Source organism: Mustela nivalis (assembly GCF_964662115.1).
Source record: "Mustela nivalis genome assembly, contig: HAP1_SCAFFOLD_347, whole genome shotgun sequence".
Classification (NCBI taxonomy): domain Eukaryota; kingdom Metazoa; phylum Chordata; class Mammalia; order Carnivora; family Mustelidae; genus Mustela; species Mustela nivalis.
The window spans coordinates 450,500-466,365 of NW_028136300.1; the positions used below are offsets into that span (position 1 = coordinate 450,500).

A 15,866-nucleotide genomic window follows, 5' to 3' on the forward strand; every position below is an offset into this window, starting at 1 on the left:
GGGTCCATGAGTAAGATTGCGTCTCTGAGGACAATAAGATATGTTCTTCCCAGCAGCAGACCTAACTTTGTCTATCGCAGGTCATGAGCTCGAGTCCAAATCCAGTCATAATTCATGGAAGAGAAGTCAAAACCTATCCTGTGCACTTATCATCACGAAGGTATGAAAACAGGAAGATATCACTTTCAAATTGGAAATACAGCCAGACACTAAAGTGGAAAACACAACACATTCACGAACTGCAATGAATGCAAGAAAGAAAATCCAAAGGAAAAGAAGAGCCATGAACGAAGGAATTCTAAGAAACTTAGAGGAGGATGCCAAAACATTTTATGGGGAAATAATATAGGGTTAAATGTGTGCATTTCCAAAATTTAAAAACACCGAAAAAGAAAGCCACCTAAAAGGACGACTGAAGGAACAAGATGAAGAAAAACCGAACTCCAAAGTTAACAGAAAAATTGAAATCAGACATGTGATTATCAAAATTAAGGAAATACAAACAAACCAATAGGAAAAAAATCAGGAGATCTCACACTTGAGTTTTGACAACAGGAACAAACCGCAGAAGCCATTACTGGGATAAAACAGGGAGACAAGCACACAGCTGCAAGTATGAAACCACATCACAACTGGTAGCAAGGAAAAAAGAATAACCGAAAAGGCATAGCCACACATTTATGCTAGCAAATCCAAGAACTGAGAGAAAAGGATAAATTCCCAGACACATAGAAACTTCCAAGATTAGGTCAGGAAACCTACAAAATCTCAGCTCTCTAGTTTAGACGGAAGCCTTTGAAGCAGTAATCCAACCCCTGCCAACACACAGAAGGCCAGGTCAAGTCATTTGCTTGGGCCACTCTTCTATGTATTTAGTGAAGGCATTGTCATGTCCTCTCATCAAATCCAGAGATGGAAGAGGTGGGTAAACTCTAATTTACAAGGATAAAGACCCAATTCAAAGAAGGACATTTTAGGAAACCCACCCATGTCATTTCAATAAGGAAAGATAATAAACAATATAATTCTTTCCTTTTCTCCCTGTGACTTCCTTTGGTTTTGAGAGGGCCACATTGTTTTCCTATGAATTGATGTTGTTCTTGTTGCTGTTCTGTTGAGAAAGCCTGCCTATCATCCATCATCCATTTTTGACAGAGTATTCACGGATGCTTTAGTTGCATGGACGTCCTAGTGCTCCTCCTAATATATGCCACAACTCCTGACCACCCATTAATCAGTTCTCTTTTCGGTAGCCCTCAGCTGGATTCTCAGAGTCCTGAGTCACTCCTGGTGGGTCTCCTTCTCTGACTTCTTGCCCTTCATTATTCCCTTCCTTTACTAGGGCCAAGGTATTCCTCCCGAGGCACATATTGTGGGAAGCCATATGATATTTCCCTTTTTCTGCTTGCCTTTTCCATTTCCCAACAGCAGGGCATGGGACATTCATGTCAAGGCAAGGTCCAGGGGTTCATTCACTTCGATGGCAGAGGAATACTGAGGTGCCGAAATGGACCCAAACATCCTGATCCACTAGTCCTTGCAAGGGCATTGCGGCTCACTCCAAAGGTCTGCTCGAATGGGCCTTGCAAGCCGTCTATATACGCCGTCCCTTTCCTTCTGACTAAAGAGTCTTGGTCCACATGTCTATACCCGTTACCACAACAAGTACAGTTAACTAATAATAACAACGGGTTCGGTAGACCTCTCTGAGAGTTAGCTCTGATGCAGAAGGTCACTCTCCTCAAAGACTTTCAAAGGTATTTAAGGGAAAGCCAGGTAGACAGAGGCCTCATCCCTTAGCCGCGTGTTTCAGAACACTAGGAGACGAGGACACAGACGGCACCATATAGCGATGCCCTCACCTTTTACCTCGGAAAGGGACTTTCCGTACCTTAGTCATCACTGACCCATAAGCAAAAGACGCTGACAAAGTACGCTCTCACCCACAGGACGAAAAACCCCACGGAGAGCTGCTCATACACGCGACCTCACCTTTTCTTGAGATATCTAGAAATTGTAGTGTAAAAGGACACCTTGCCGTCTCTGGGGATATGTTGGCCTAAAGGAAGGTATACTGAATGTCATTTTCCTTCCTCTATGTCTCCAGAAAGGGGAAGTTTGACATTAAACCACAAGACATCCTGAGTTCTTGATCAGGTTCAGAGGGCTCTTGTTTTGTCCTTCCTGGGGCTTCCTACTTAAAGCCATAGGACACCAAGGTCATGGGAGAGGGACAGCTGCTTCAGTGAAGCCAGCATCTGTGATGTCACAAAGCTTTGAGGTCATAGCAACCACTCCTCATCAACCCAGGCCTGATCACTACACTTGACTGGAGTAGTCATGGGTGGGCCAAGAGGACCCCAGGCCGTCCCAAACTGCTGGAGCCGCCTGGGTCTCTCACCAAGGCAGTTTGCGAAGCGAGTTGGTGTCACCTTCTCCATGGCCCAATTCATAGTATTTGGTCGTGAGTGTCAGCACCAGCCCTCTGGACCTCGGAGAAAGGCAAGATGCCGCATTCCATCTTAGCAACGACAAGCCAAGAAACTAACAGACCGCAAGCAATGCCTCAGGGGAGGAAATCTGAGCCCTGCGTAAGGGTGAGACCCTCCCACCAAATCATGGAGCATCTCAACAGGAAAAGGTCCACCCAAGGGAAGCTCAAAGTGAACCCCCACAACCGTGCCAAAGACATGTCTGGAGTCTTCCACAGAAAGCACACGAGTACCTCGATGGTCTCCAGAAACGGTGCCAACAAGGCCTCCCAATCTTCCAAAAAGACCATGCATCCAAGGCAGAGTCTACACCCTAGAACCTTAGGTCCAGGACGGACTCATGTTCTTGGAGTCCACAGAAGCCAACGGAGAGCATGTTGGAAGAGACCCATAGCCCAATGAAGCCAACTGAAAGACTTCCGTGCCCATTTCAGGAAGACAACTTGTATGTGCAAAAGGACGCATTGAAGAGGATTCGAATGTGGAAGAACCTTGAGCACTCCCTCATGGTGGATCAGCTACCCTCTGTGGAACTGCATGGAGATGTGGCAGCACAAGCCTGCCTTCACCCTCTCATGACCATCCCCCAAATGGTTCCATGCGATAAGCAAACAGTGCCTCTTGAGGAAGATGGGCATGTTCCAATGGAGCCCCGAGAGGATGCACAATGTGTTAACAAGGGGTCAGTACAGCACGACAGACAGCGGATGCTGCAGGTTGGTGAGGAGATCCAGGAAGGCAAAGAACAGGAGAATGAACAAGGAAGCTCCAAGCGAAGGTCGGGCATTTTAGGATGGTGGGAGGTTCTCTATACCTGGCTGCCCTCCATAGGAACCTAGGTCCAAATTCAATAAAACATCCTTTGGCCCCAGTCAATTATTGTGCACTGTTTTTGTCTTTGTTATCTTATCGAACATGCACATGCACGTTTGGACAGAGAGGCAGAGAGATCCCAATCAGGGGGTGGAGCTGGAGAGGGAGAAGCTTACTTGCCCCTGAGCAGAGAACCTGAGAACAGAGTCAATGCCAAGGCCCTGGAATCATGAGTTGATCTGAAGGCCGCGTCTGAACTGATGGACACAACCCGGGACCCAACAATTGACTTCTGAATACCTCCTGGTTCTAGACAGAACCGCTGCTCTGTCATTGTTCAGAAATGCAGGGGATAAGGATTTTGGCTTGGCTGCTGTTGCTTGAGCTATCCGGCCTGCTTCGAGAGCTGGTATAGCTTTTCCTCTTGAAGTCAGTGACTGGGCTATGGACAAACTATTCTCCGATGCCTATTTGCCTAAAGAGAATACCTCCATGCCTAGATTTTCAGGGGTAATGGCACTATGTCTTTAGGTGCTCCGCTTCTGTGGAAGGTGTTGGGAGTCCTCTGTGCCTCTGATTCTGGACCACTTTCTCTGCTCCCAGATGAGGGTCCTTTCCAGCCCCGAGTTCTCCAATCTAGGATAAGCCCTCTTTTCTTTCTCTCACTCTTACTTCACCTACAAGAGGCACCTCTTTCATTAACTTGGTGATTCCCTAAGCTCACTATCATGTTCCATCAAAGAATACATTCAAATGGCCAACAGACACATGAAAAAATGCTCCACATCACTCGGCATCAGGGAAATACAAATCAAAACCAGAATGAGATACCACCTCACACCGTTCAGAATGGCTAAAATGAACAAGTCAGTCAATGACAGATGCTGGCGAGGATGTGGAGAAAGGGCAACCCTCCTACACTGTATGTGGGAATGCAAGCTGGTGCAACCACTCTGGAAAACAGCGTGGACGTGCCTCAAAAAGCTGAAAATAGAACTACCCTATGACCCAGTGCTTGTAGTACTGGGTATATACCCTACAGATACAAACGTGGCATTCTGAAGGGGCACATGCACCCAAATGTTTATAGCAGCAATGTCCACAATAGTTAAACTATGGAAAGAAACTAAATGTCCTTCAACAGATGAATCAATAAATAATATGTGGTATATATGTTCAATGGAATACTATGCAGCCATCAAAAAAAATGAAATCCTGCTATTTGTGATGACGTGGATGGAACTAGAGGGTATTATGCTTGGCGAAATAAATCAATCTGAGAAAGACAACTATCATATGATCTCCCTGATATGATGAAGTGGAGATGCAACATAGGCAGTTTCGGGCGTACGAAAAAAAAATAAAAAAAGATGGTATTAGGAGGGAGACAAACCATAAAAGACTGAATCTCACAAAACAGACTGAGGGTTGCTGGGGGGAGGTGTGTTGGGAGAGGATGGTGGGGGTATGGACATTGGAGAGGGCAGGTGCTATGGTGAGTGATGGTGAGTGCTGTGAATCACAGACCTGTACCCCTAGGGATAAAAACACATTATATAAAAAATTTTAAAAAATAATTTAAAAAACCCATTAAAGAAAAAACACAGATTGCAAGCCCAGAGCTAATCTCATATTCAATCAAAACTTTTGAAAGTTTTCCCCTTAAAGATCAGAAGAAAGACAAGTGTGTCCATTTTCACTACTCTCATTTGACACAGTAGTGGATGTCCTAGCCAGATAAACAAGGAACACAAAGAAATAAGAGAGTCCAAAAAAAAAAAAAAAAAAAAGGAAGAAGTAAAATTTTCTTTTTTTGGATAACATGAACTTACATGTTAAAAAATCCTAAAAAATTCACAAAAAATTTGAATAAACAAATTTAGTAAAATTACCAAATACAAGATCAATATATAAAAGAAAAGAATTTTGTTTTGTTTCTTTTTTTTTTTTTTATGGACTGCTTCCCAGTTTGTCATGTCATCCTTGTTCAGTGATCACGCTAATCTTCTCTGCATCATTCCAATTTTAGTATATGTGCTGCCAAAGTAAGCACAAGACAGGAGCATTTTAACATTCTAATGATGAACTATCTGAAAAAATAAAGAAAACAATCTAATTCACAATAGCATCAAAAATAATAAAATACTTAGGAATAGATTTAACTAAGAAGATGAAAGATCTGTACTCCATAAACTATGACATTGATAAAGAAATTGAAGGTGACAGAAATGGAAAGATAGCTCATATTTATGAATGGTAAGAATTAACATTGTTAAAATGTCCATACTACCGTAAACCATCTGTAAATCCAATTCCTATCAAAAATCCAATGTTAGGGGCGCCTGGGTGGCTCAGTGGGTTAAGCCGCTGCCTTCGGCTCTGGTCATGATCCCAGGGTCCTGGGATCGAGCCCCGCATCAGGCTCTCTGCTCAGCAGGAAGCCTGCTTCCTCTTCTCTCTCTGCCTGCCTCTCTGCCTGCTTGTCATCTCTCTCTGTCAAATAAATAAATTAAAAATCTTAAAAAAAAATCCAATATTATTGTTTTACAGAAGTAAGTAAAGAATCCTAAAGTTTATATGAGACCATAAAAGACAACAAATAATCAAAGCAGTTCTGAGAAAGAATGAAGAAGGGAGATTACACTTCTTGATTTGAAACTATACTACAAAGCCCTCATGCTCAAAACAATAAAGTATACTGGCATAAAAACAGACCAATAAACAAGTAGAACAGAATTGAGAGTCCAGAAATAAATCCTTTCATACAGTCACCTAATATTTGACAGGGGCCAACATATGTAATGGGGAAAGATAGTCTGTTCAATAAATGATATTTAAAACTGAATAGTCACATAAACAGTATGAAAAGGGAACCTTATATCACTCATAAGTCTGAACTTGAAATAGATTAAAGACTTAAAGGTGATGCATGAAACTAAATTTCCTAAAGGAAAACATAGGAAAAATTCTCCTTGACATTGGTCTTGCCAATAGTTTTTTGGATACCAGACTAAAAACACAAGCAAAAAAAGCAAAAATAAATAAATGGTATTACATCAAACTAACGTATCTGCATTGCCAAAAAAAGGGAGAGAGAATGAAAACACAATCCACAGAATGTAAGAAAATACTTACGAATCTTATATCTGAAAAGAGGTTAATAACCAACAGATACAAATAGAAAAAAATATATGATTAAAAAAATAGCAAAAGGATCTCAATAGACTTTTTTTTTCAAAAAAGTTATATAAATGACCAACAGGAGCATTAAAAAGTGCTCAACGTAAAAATCTCAGGGCAAAGTCCTTATGTTGTTGTTGTTGTTGTTTACCTCTGAAAAACACAGCAAGATATTAGAATATATACTACCAAAAAATTGAAACTAACCAATTTTGGTAAATATTGGGGAAAACGGGGAACTTATGCACTGTAATAGGGATATAAATTTGTATGGAAAACAGTATGGAGATTATTCATATTATTAAAAGTAAAATTACCATATGATTCAGTAATCCCACTTCTAGGTATCTATCTAAAGAAAACGAAGTTCACTGTTCAAAGACATATCTGCACTCTTATGTTTATTATAAAATTATTAACTCTAAGCAAGAGATGGAAATAACTTCAGTATCCATTAATGGATGAATGAGTAAAATAAGTATGGTAAATATATACTACGGAATACTACTTAACCATGAAAAATTAAGAAATACTGCCATTTACAACAGCATGGATGGATCTTGAAGGTATTATTCTAAGTGAAATATTTCAAAGATTTTGTATATTTTTTTAATTTATGTATTATGATATCCCTTACATACAGAATCTGAGGAAAAGGAAAACTAATGGAAACTTAGAGTTGAGTTGACAAGGGGTGAACCTGGGGTGGAGTAAGGTGGTCCAAGGGTGCAAACTTGCAACTATAATATGAAAAAGTTCTGGGGATCTAATGTACAGCATGATGATCATAGTTAATAAGATATACATACTTTTTTTTATTGTGCTTCCCTTTATTAAACTTTGCATATATCACATTCTTACAAGTTGAAAGTTTATAGCAATCTTGTATAAAAGAGGTCTGCTGCCACCATTTTTCTAACAACATTTGTTCATTTTGTGTCTCTTTGTCACATGTTGGTAATTCTTGCAATATATCAAGTTTTTTCATTATTATTGTATTTGTTATGGTGATCTGTGATCAGTAATTATGACCCACTGAAAACTCAGAACTAGTGTACTTAAGGTATATACATTGTTTTTCTTTAAAAACATAATGCTTTTGAACAGTGCAGTATAGTTTTTATTTTTTATATGCACTGGGAAACATAATTTTTTATATGCACTGGGAAACCAAAAAATATAATAATTTGACTTAGTTTATTGAGATAATCACTTTATTGAGGCAGTCTGGAACAAAACCCACAAGACCTCTGAAGTTTATCTCTACTATACTATATACATAAAAGTTGCTAAGAGAGTAGATCTTAAAATTCCTTATGATAAATGCATAAAAAACAGTGGCAACTATACGAGATAGTAGATGTATTAACATTTTTATGTAGATTATATTGCAATAAAGATGTATACCAATTTATCAAATTGTACAAAATTTACACAATGTTAAAGGTTTGCAATGTTATAAGAAATCATTTCTTAAATTTACAAATATGTCGATTTTTTTCAATAAACCTGGAAAAAACTTTTTGTAGAATTAATCTATTTTTCAAAAAATGAAGTAAGGCAGTAGAAACTGCAACTAACTCTGAAATAATAGAATATAAAATCCATTTTCATTATATACACTGTGACAAAAAGTATTACTTAGTTTACAATGGAGGAGTACTTATGAAACATGAAGGATGGTCTATAAATAAGGCTGAAAGAGCTCAGTTTTAAGGTTTAAATTTAAAATCTTCTTTTGAAATACTAAACTGACCACCCAGTGTTCCAAACATCAATGTCTTAACTGCATGAATTTATTTCATACAACTCTATAATCTAGTTTCATAAGAAAACAGCATGCAAATTTTGAATAAGACAGACTTGCTTAAGTTTCATGTTCAACAGTAAAGGATACCTCCCTAAAAACAAATAGAAGACAAATCAGCATATTTATTATGATAATTATTATTCATAAAGAGATTCATATTGAATTAGGGAATATATATCCTCAGAGGGGGTAAAGTAAAATGAAATTTATTTTGGTAAATGTGTCTATGAATAGTCAATACAATGCCTCAATATAAATGAATATTACCATTTTGAACAATTTAATTACTATTACTAGAATTATTATAAGTATAAAAATAGCTATCATTTTAGCATGGAATATGAGATTCTCATGCTCCATGCTTCATCACATACACACAACAACGCAGCATAATAAGTATTATCATCACCATTTCATGGGTGAAAAAACTGAGGCTAACACATTTGGATAACTGGTTTATGATTACATGGGTAGCAAAAATGCATCACACTAATTTAGGCTTTATGATTTCAGAATTGTACTCTTACCATTGCACATTCTATTACTCTGTAAATACTTGGCCTGTTTTCATTTGGTTCTTTAATTTTATTCATGTGGTGATGGCTTAAAGCTTCATTTAAAGGAAGCTTAAAAATTTCATTTAACCAAAAGCTCCCAAGAATTAAAAATGTCATTGATCTAATGTAGACATGGATATCATTAGTTAATGGGTAACTATATATTTTCCACTCTAGTGAGATAAAAGAGTATTTTTCTAAGTTTTAGTCTCTCAGTGTTAAAAAGGACTTTGTTAAAATAGAAATATTTAGACAAAGGTGATCAAAAGTCTGGATCAGGTCACCTTAAGGTAAATATTAGGAAACTGAGGAAACAAATGGAGATTTGAACACTGAGCTATGATATAATGAATGGTTTCAAGTATTTAGTAGAGTATAGAAAAGCCCTTTAAAGCCTGGTCTTAGCCTAGCATTGCAGCTTCTGGGATATCTATCTATCATCTATCTATCTAGATATAATGTGAAAACTTTTTTAACTTAAAGATTTTGAGAAATAGAACATAATCAGCACCATAGAAGATCTGTTTATGATAACAACCTAGCCCCTCCTCCCAGTTTGTTAATATTCTCTCTTATTTAATGTAACATTGTGCAAATAGACCACTACTGATCTGCTGTTATGAATGAAATAGCTATAATCATCTGTTTGCATATCCTGGTGAAAATATTCATTTAGTTCCATGTTGTATTTCTAGGAATGGACCAAATTTTTATTTTTATTTTTAAGTTTTCTAAATATTGTCCAACTTACCTCAAATGTTTTTATTATGGGCACTTTCATTCTTTCACATTCTTGCAAGGCAATTTTACTGTTGCCCAATATGGTAAGTGTGTAATAGTATGTCATTTTAGGTTTTAATTTATTATTAATTTAATTTAATTTAATTCCAGATTCATAATAAAGATAAACAGTTTTTATATATGAGTGGCCATTTGGATTACCCTTTCTGTAAAGTGCATGCTCAAATCTTTTGATATCTTAACATTGTGTCATACTGACTTCTTTAATAGTAGATTTTCTGAATGAACTTTAAGCTGTGTAGGTCTTCTCTATTTTATTTTGAACTTGTTTTCATTTCAAAATCTTTATATTTATTTTCATAATCTGCTTTTATTTTTCTTTGTCTATTATCTATCTATCTATCTATCTATTTATTTGCAAGCAAGAGAGAGCGAGCAAGTGAGAGTGCAGGGAGGGATAGAAAAAGAAGGGAAAAGAATCTTAAGCAGACTCCAGGCTCAGCACAGAGCCCAACTCTGGGCTCTATTTCACAACCCTGACATCATGACCTGAGCCAAATGAAAGAGATAAAATAAAATTAAGGTGTTAAAAAAAAAAGGAAAAAGAATTGGAAGTTTAATTAAGTGAGCCACCCAGGCACCCCTGTGGTACCTTAAATTAGCTGTCACATCTTTAAAGTTCTAGAGTATCCATTTGTTCATTTATAAAACCTTTCTCAATATCATTTTTAGTGTCAGTTTTTGGTTCAATTTGCTTCCCCTCTCATTTCTTTGAGCAGAGTAATCAAGCCATTTTACAATCTTTATTGATCATTTTAACATCATACTTAATCCCATTTTGTCTATCAAATCTTGTTAATGGTTTTTCTTTGTGTGCTTTGTTACATTTTGCTATGTTCAAGACATTATATTTGAAACTCTTATTGAGTAGGGATAATTAAGAGCTATAATAATGGTATGGTCCTCCTTGGTAGGATTTTCTCTTATATCTGAGACTCTACAAGACAATCATACTCCAAATTCAGTGATTGACTTTCTCAGTTTACACAGAAGGCAAGGTAGGCTATAGTCTTATTTCTGCTTCTCCTTGTGCTTTGGGGATCTCAAGTTAAATTTGGGTTGTACCAAAGTCCTCAAATTTGATTGCTGCTGGATTTTGAATTTTGTTTCTCTAGTATCAAGAGTCTATGAACAACACAGCTCAGTGTGTTTTAGCAGTTTCAAATGCTCTCATAGCTAAAATGGCTTCAGGGCATATATCTCTAGGCTCTCATTGTATTTCGTATTTTGGCCCAGTAATCCCTCACTTATTTTTATAATCATTCTGATATTTTTAACTTTAAAAGCTATTTTGTCTGGATTTTTAGTTGTCTTAAGTAGGAGTTTTTAGATCACCATTACTAGAAGCAACAACAAATATACATGAAAATATCTGCAGTAGTTTATCACATCTTTATGGCTTTGAACTTCCATAAGCTGAGGCATCCTTCTCTAATCACTTAGGCAAACTCCAATTTACCCTTTAAAACAACCCAAGAATTGCTTCATTTAAGAACATGTTCAGGGATGACTCTTCCCCACTGTTCTTACCAACATTCCCACACACTCTTTGCTACCCAAAGCTTGTTTATGAACTTTCGTTAGGTATATCAGCGTGACCAGAATTTTGCTCTATTGTATTTTTGTCCTTTAGAGCTTTAATTAAATATGAATTCCATAGAAAGTCTGTCCCTTTTCTTTCAAACCTGGGTTAGTTATTTCTTCTCATTCTTTGTCAGAAGTTACTTTATTAGAGAAACTTATAGCTCTATTGTGACTTTGGAGCCTTTACAGTTTTTCGACTGGAAAAATCACCCATCCCTGAGATTTTTACGCAGCTTCCTAGCTGATATTATTCAGAAATCTGTTCAAAACAGACTTTTTCAGGGAGGCCCTTTTGGACCACTCAGTTTAAAAACCTCTTCTCAATCACTGCTCTTTTAAAAATGTGCTTATTTAGTTCAAATATGCATCTCTATTAAAGAAAAATCAGTACTTTTTTTTTTTTTTAAAGTTGGCTTACCTATTATCTATCTCTCCCATTAAAATGATTCCTCTGGGCTGGGGTTTTGTTGTGCTCATCTTAGGCCAGGCACTCAATAAATTGTCTCTGAATGATTGAATTGTTTGACTCCCTTGCTAGATTCTCAACTTCATGAGGCCAAGGATTGTTCTATTCAGTCCTTCTTTATCCTCAATGTCTGTTATATTGCAGTCACTTACATGACTAATGGGAAAAATCACAGAAAGAAAGAGTTCAAACTACATAAAAACCCCGTAGGTTCAATAACACAAAGCTTTCTAAAATTATTTAGCCCAGGAATTGAATACTGGCTGCACTTTTGATTTTTTTTAAATGGTATTGAATTTAATTTAAATGGAAATACTGGAATGGTAGAATAATAAAAAAATTATAAAAGCAACTTGCTCCTTAAAGTAAGAATTATATAGGGCATCTCTTCTAGAAGCAAAATTTTCAAATGACAAACATCTGAAAGCATAGAAGGAGAAGTAAGAGTGTGAATTGTACTTCAATGCTCTTTTCTTTATATTCAACAAACAGCTTCATTCACACACCTTTCCAATTTTTTCAACTCTTTTGACAAAGCCTTCAGAGGAGTTACTGCTGATGACAACCATCACAGCCTAACAGGAGAAATTTTATAAAGAAAAATAATAGCATGTTTTTCCCAAATTGTTAAGGATATGGTGAAGCTCTGTCGGATTCAAAGGAGGAATGTGCAATTCCATGCTATATATAATAATAACTTGTTTTAATAGTGGCTTTGCAATTTTTCAGATATATCCATTTACTGAAACCACTATCAAATAAACAAAAACAAACAAATGAACAGGGGTTCGAGACAGAAATTATCTAATCTAAAAATAGCACATGTTCACAGAATACACAACACATATCCCAAGTACTACTATAGGTTTCAAGTAATAGTCAAAACAATAGTAAACATGATTCAGACCCTACCAGTCAAATCATAAATGGGACCTTAACTGTAAATCCTTATCTTTAGATCAAAGCGGGTAATTGGGGGCTGAAGATACATTATAGAACTAATATGTTATAGAACTCCTCTGAAATGAGTCATTTATTCCATCACTTTTCCTGCACAGCTGCTGACCCATGTTTTGGTTCCTGGAAATAGCTGCTACCCTGTCATACTTCTTAAAAGCACATATATTGATAACTCTACTCATTCCTCCATTCCTCTGTGACTGTCACTGTGTTAAAATGTGGAGTCAGCTGACTCACTTGTGATGGTAATAAAGTAGATGAGTTTGCAAAGTATTTTGTTATTTCTAAAAATGCAAAAACCAAATTACATTGAAATCATAAGGGGTGTTTCAGGGAGAGCTGTAGGATGTGGTTTCTTGTGTAATCCACAGAGATTAGCTCCAACACATATTTAAACTCTCCTCTAGGAGCAACCTTAGTGGTAAAGCAAGAAGATAAACAGATGTATACACACCCTGGCACAAAATTATCACTTATGTTTGGCTTCCTAGTCTCCTCGTGTTACTTATTTATCTTAACTTCTCTCTGAAATCAGGGAACACAGAATCTCAATCAGTAGACATTTTTCTACTGAATTACCCAATAGTCCGATCATACCCCTAATACTTTTTAAAATTATTTCACTCATAATCCCAAATCTGCTTTGCTTCCTCATCTTAGTACACTGTAATTTGATTTCAAAATGAGGACAGTTGTCAGTAATGCCACATTCATTCATCTATTTTACAATTCCATGTGCTTATAACTATGAAGATATGTTAATAACATCCATTCCAATAAGCCACCCTAAATTTATTATCATGAAACAAGACCTCAAGAAAGAGAATTCAAAATCATCCATGTATTTGCAACTTATTGCAATAAAGCCTTTATCAATAGACTTCCCTGTGCACATGGTGGTCAAATTGCTGGTGAAAACCAGCCAGATCTATTACAAGCTTTCTCATGGCTTCTAGGTAACCCAAGTGAGCCTTTATTGATACTGGGAAGGGATAAAGCAGGGAAGGGATAAACAGTGCTATAAGATTTGGCTAGACAAAAGTAATGACTCTCATTACAAAGTGAGTATTTTTTTTTCAAGCTTTAGTTCAGTTTATTTTTCTTGTATAAAACTATGTAGTAGCCACAGCTGGAGCCTGGGTCCTCTGAACAGAGACTCTGGTGTGGGTCTTCACAAGATGGTCCGTGAACTCCTGATAGGGAGACTTGGTGAACACAGTCTCCTTCCAGAGATCAGGGGTGAGATAGCTGTAGGTCTTGGAGATGGCATCGAAAGTAGCCTTGGCAAAGTTCCCTAGGGTGGCAGTGCAGCCCCTGGCCGAGGTGTAGCAGTCGTCAATACCAGCCATCATCAGCAGTTTCTTGGGCACAGGGGCCGAGACAATGCCAGTGCCTCTGGGGGCGGGGATGAGACGCACCAGCACAGAGCCACAGCGGCCAGTCACCTTGCACGGGACAGTGTGGGGCTTGCCGATCTTGTTCCCCCAGTAGCCTCGCCGCACAGGGACAATGGAAAGCTTCGCCAGAATGATGGCTCCGCGGATGGCAGTGGCTACCTCCTTGGAACACTTGACATCCAAACCGACGTGTCCATTGTAATCTCCGATGGCGACAAATGCCTTGAACCTGGTCCGCTGGCCCGCGCGCGTCTGCTTCTGCACAGGCATGATCTTCAAAACCTCGTCCTTGAGGGAGGCTCCCAGGAAGAAGTCGATGATCTCAGACTCCTTGATGGGCAGGGAGAAGAGATAGATCTCCTCCAGGGACTTGATCTTCATGTCTTTGACCAGGCGGCCCAGCTTGGTGACGGGGATCCACTCCTTGTCCGCGGCCTTGCCCCCGCGAGCTCCGCGGCCTCGGCCCCGGCCCCGACCACGGCCCCGGCCCGCCCCGGCCCCGGATGCCGCTGCCAAAGCCACCGCGGAAACCGCCGCGGCCTCCCATTCCAGGGCCCCCGGGCCCTCCGGGCCCTCCCGCAGCACCGGCGTCATCCGCCATTTGGTGTTCTCTCGGAGAGGAAACAAAGTGAGTATTTTAAAGCAAAAGAGCCTGTTGGGAATATTGTTTTATAAAATAGTGGTTTTTTTTATTAACTTTTTAAAATTCAATTAGGTAACATATAGTGTACCAATAGTTTCAAATGTAGATTTCAGTTATTCATCCATAGCATATAATAGCTAATGCTCAGTACTTACTGTTATAGCTTCTTGAAAGCAGAATTTTAACCCACTGAGCCACCCAGGCGCCCTTGAAAGCAGAATTTTAGATCACATTTTCTGATTACTTCCATGTCGTACAACACTTTCCTGCTAGCAACCTTCAAAACATACTGTTTGTTAGAGGAATTTCTTTAATAATAAATAAATAGGAATTCATTTAAATTTATAAATATATAAAATAAATAGGAATTTATTTAAATTTATTTAAATATTACACACTGTTTCATTGTTCATAAATAAGGTGATGATATTATAGCCATTAGTTGGTAGCACTGATATATCACTATCTTTTTACTTCTCAGTGCATTCTCTTTACACAAATAGATATATATTTTAAAAAATGTGAATCTGTGGCAAACTTGTAAAAAACCCTATACAGTAAAGTTTATCATTTTAAGTAATCTCAATTATCTTCCTCAATTGTGATAGTATATCCTTCTATCTAGGCCAGATATTGTATGAGGGATTTGAAGAGACATACTTTTCTAAATTTCACTTTTCTCATCTGCAAAATGCTTATCATGATCCTACAAAAAAATACACTTATAATTTTTTGATGAAAATTTATTTATTTATTTTAAGATTTTATTTCTTTATCAGAGTGAGTGGGCGAGAGAGCAAGGACAGGCAGACAGAATGGCAGGCAGAGGTAGAGGGAGAAGCAGGCTCCGGCCGAGCAAGGAGCCAGATGCGGGACTCGATCCCAGGATGCTGGGATCATGACCTGAGCCAAAGGCAGCTGCTTAACCAACTGAGCCACCCAGGCGTCCCTTTTGATGAAAATTTAATCTGTATAAACAATATATTTGCTGTAATGCGTGGTTCATGGAAAACATCTTTTTTAATTATAAGCAGTATTAGAAATTAAGTAAATGTGTCTATAATATTTAAAGTTTTAACACATAATTCCACTGCTTTGCCTTATTTTCTCAAATCCCTTTACCACTTTCACTGACAGAGTCAAATGTACTTTTTCTACTAGTA

At 37.9% G+C, this 15,866-nt stretch overlaps 1 pseudogene across 1 annotated transcript; it reads right to left on the reverse strand.

Annotated features, from left to right (window-relative positions):
- Positions 1–13,731: 13,731 nt before the first annotated feature.
- LOC309857095 (small ribosomal subunit protein uS5 pseudogene) lies at positions 13,732–14,661 on the reverse strand (annotated as a pseudogene). The gene has a single exon. The product of its transcript is annotated as a small ribosomal subunit protein uS5 pseudogene (transcript).
- Between the last annotated feature and the right edge of the window lie 1,205 nt (positions 14,662–15,866).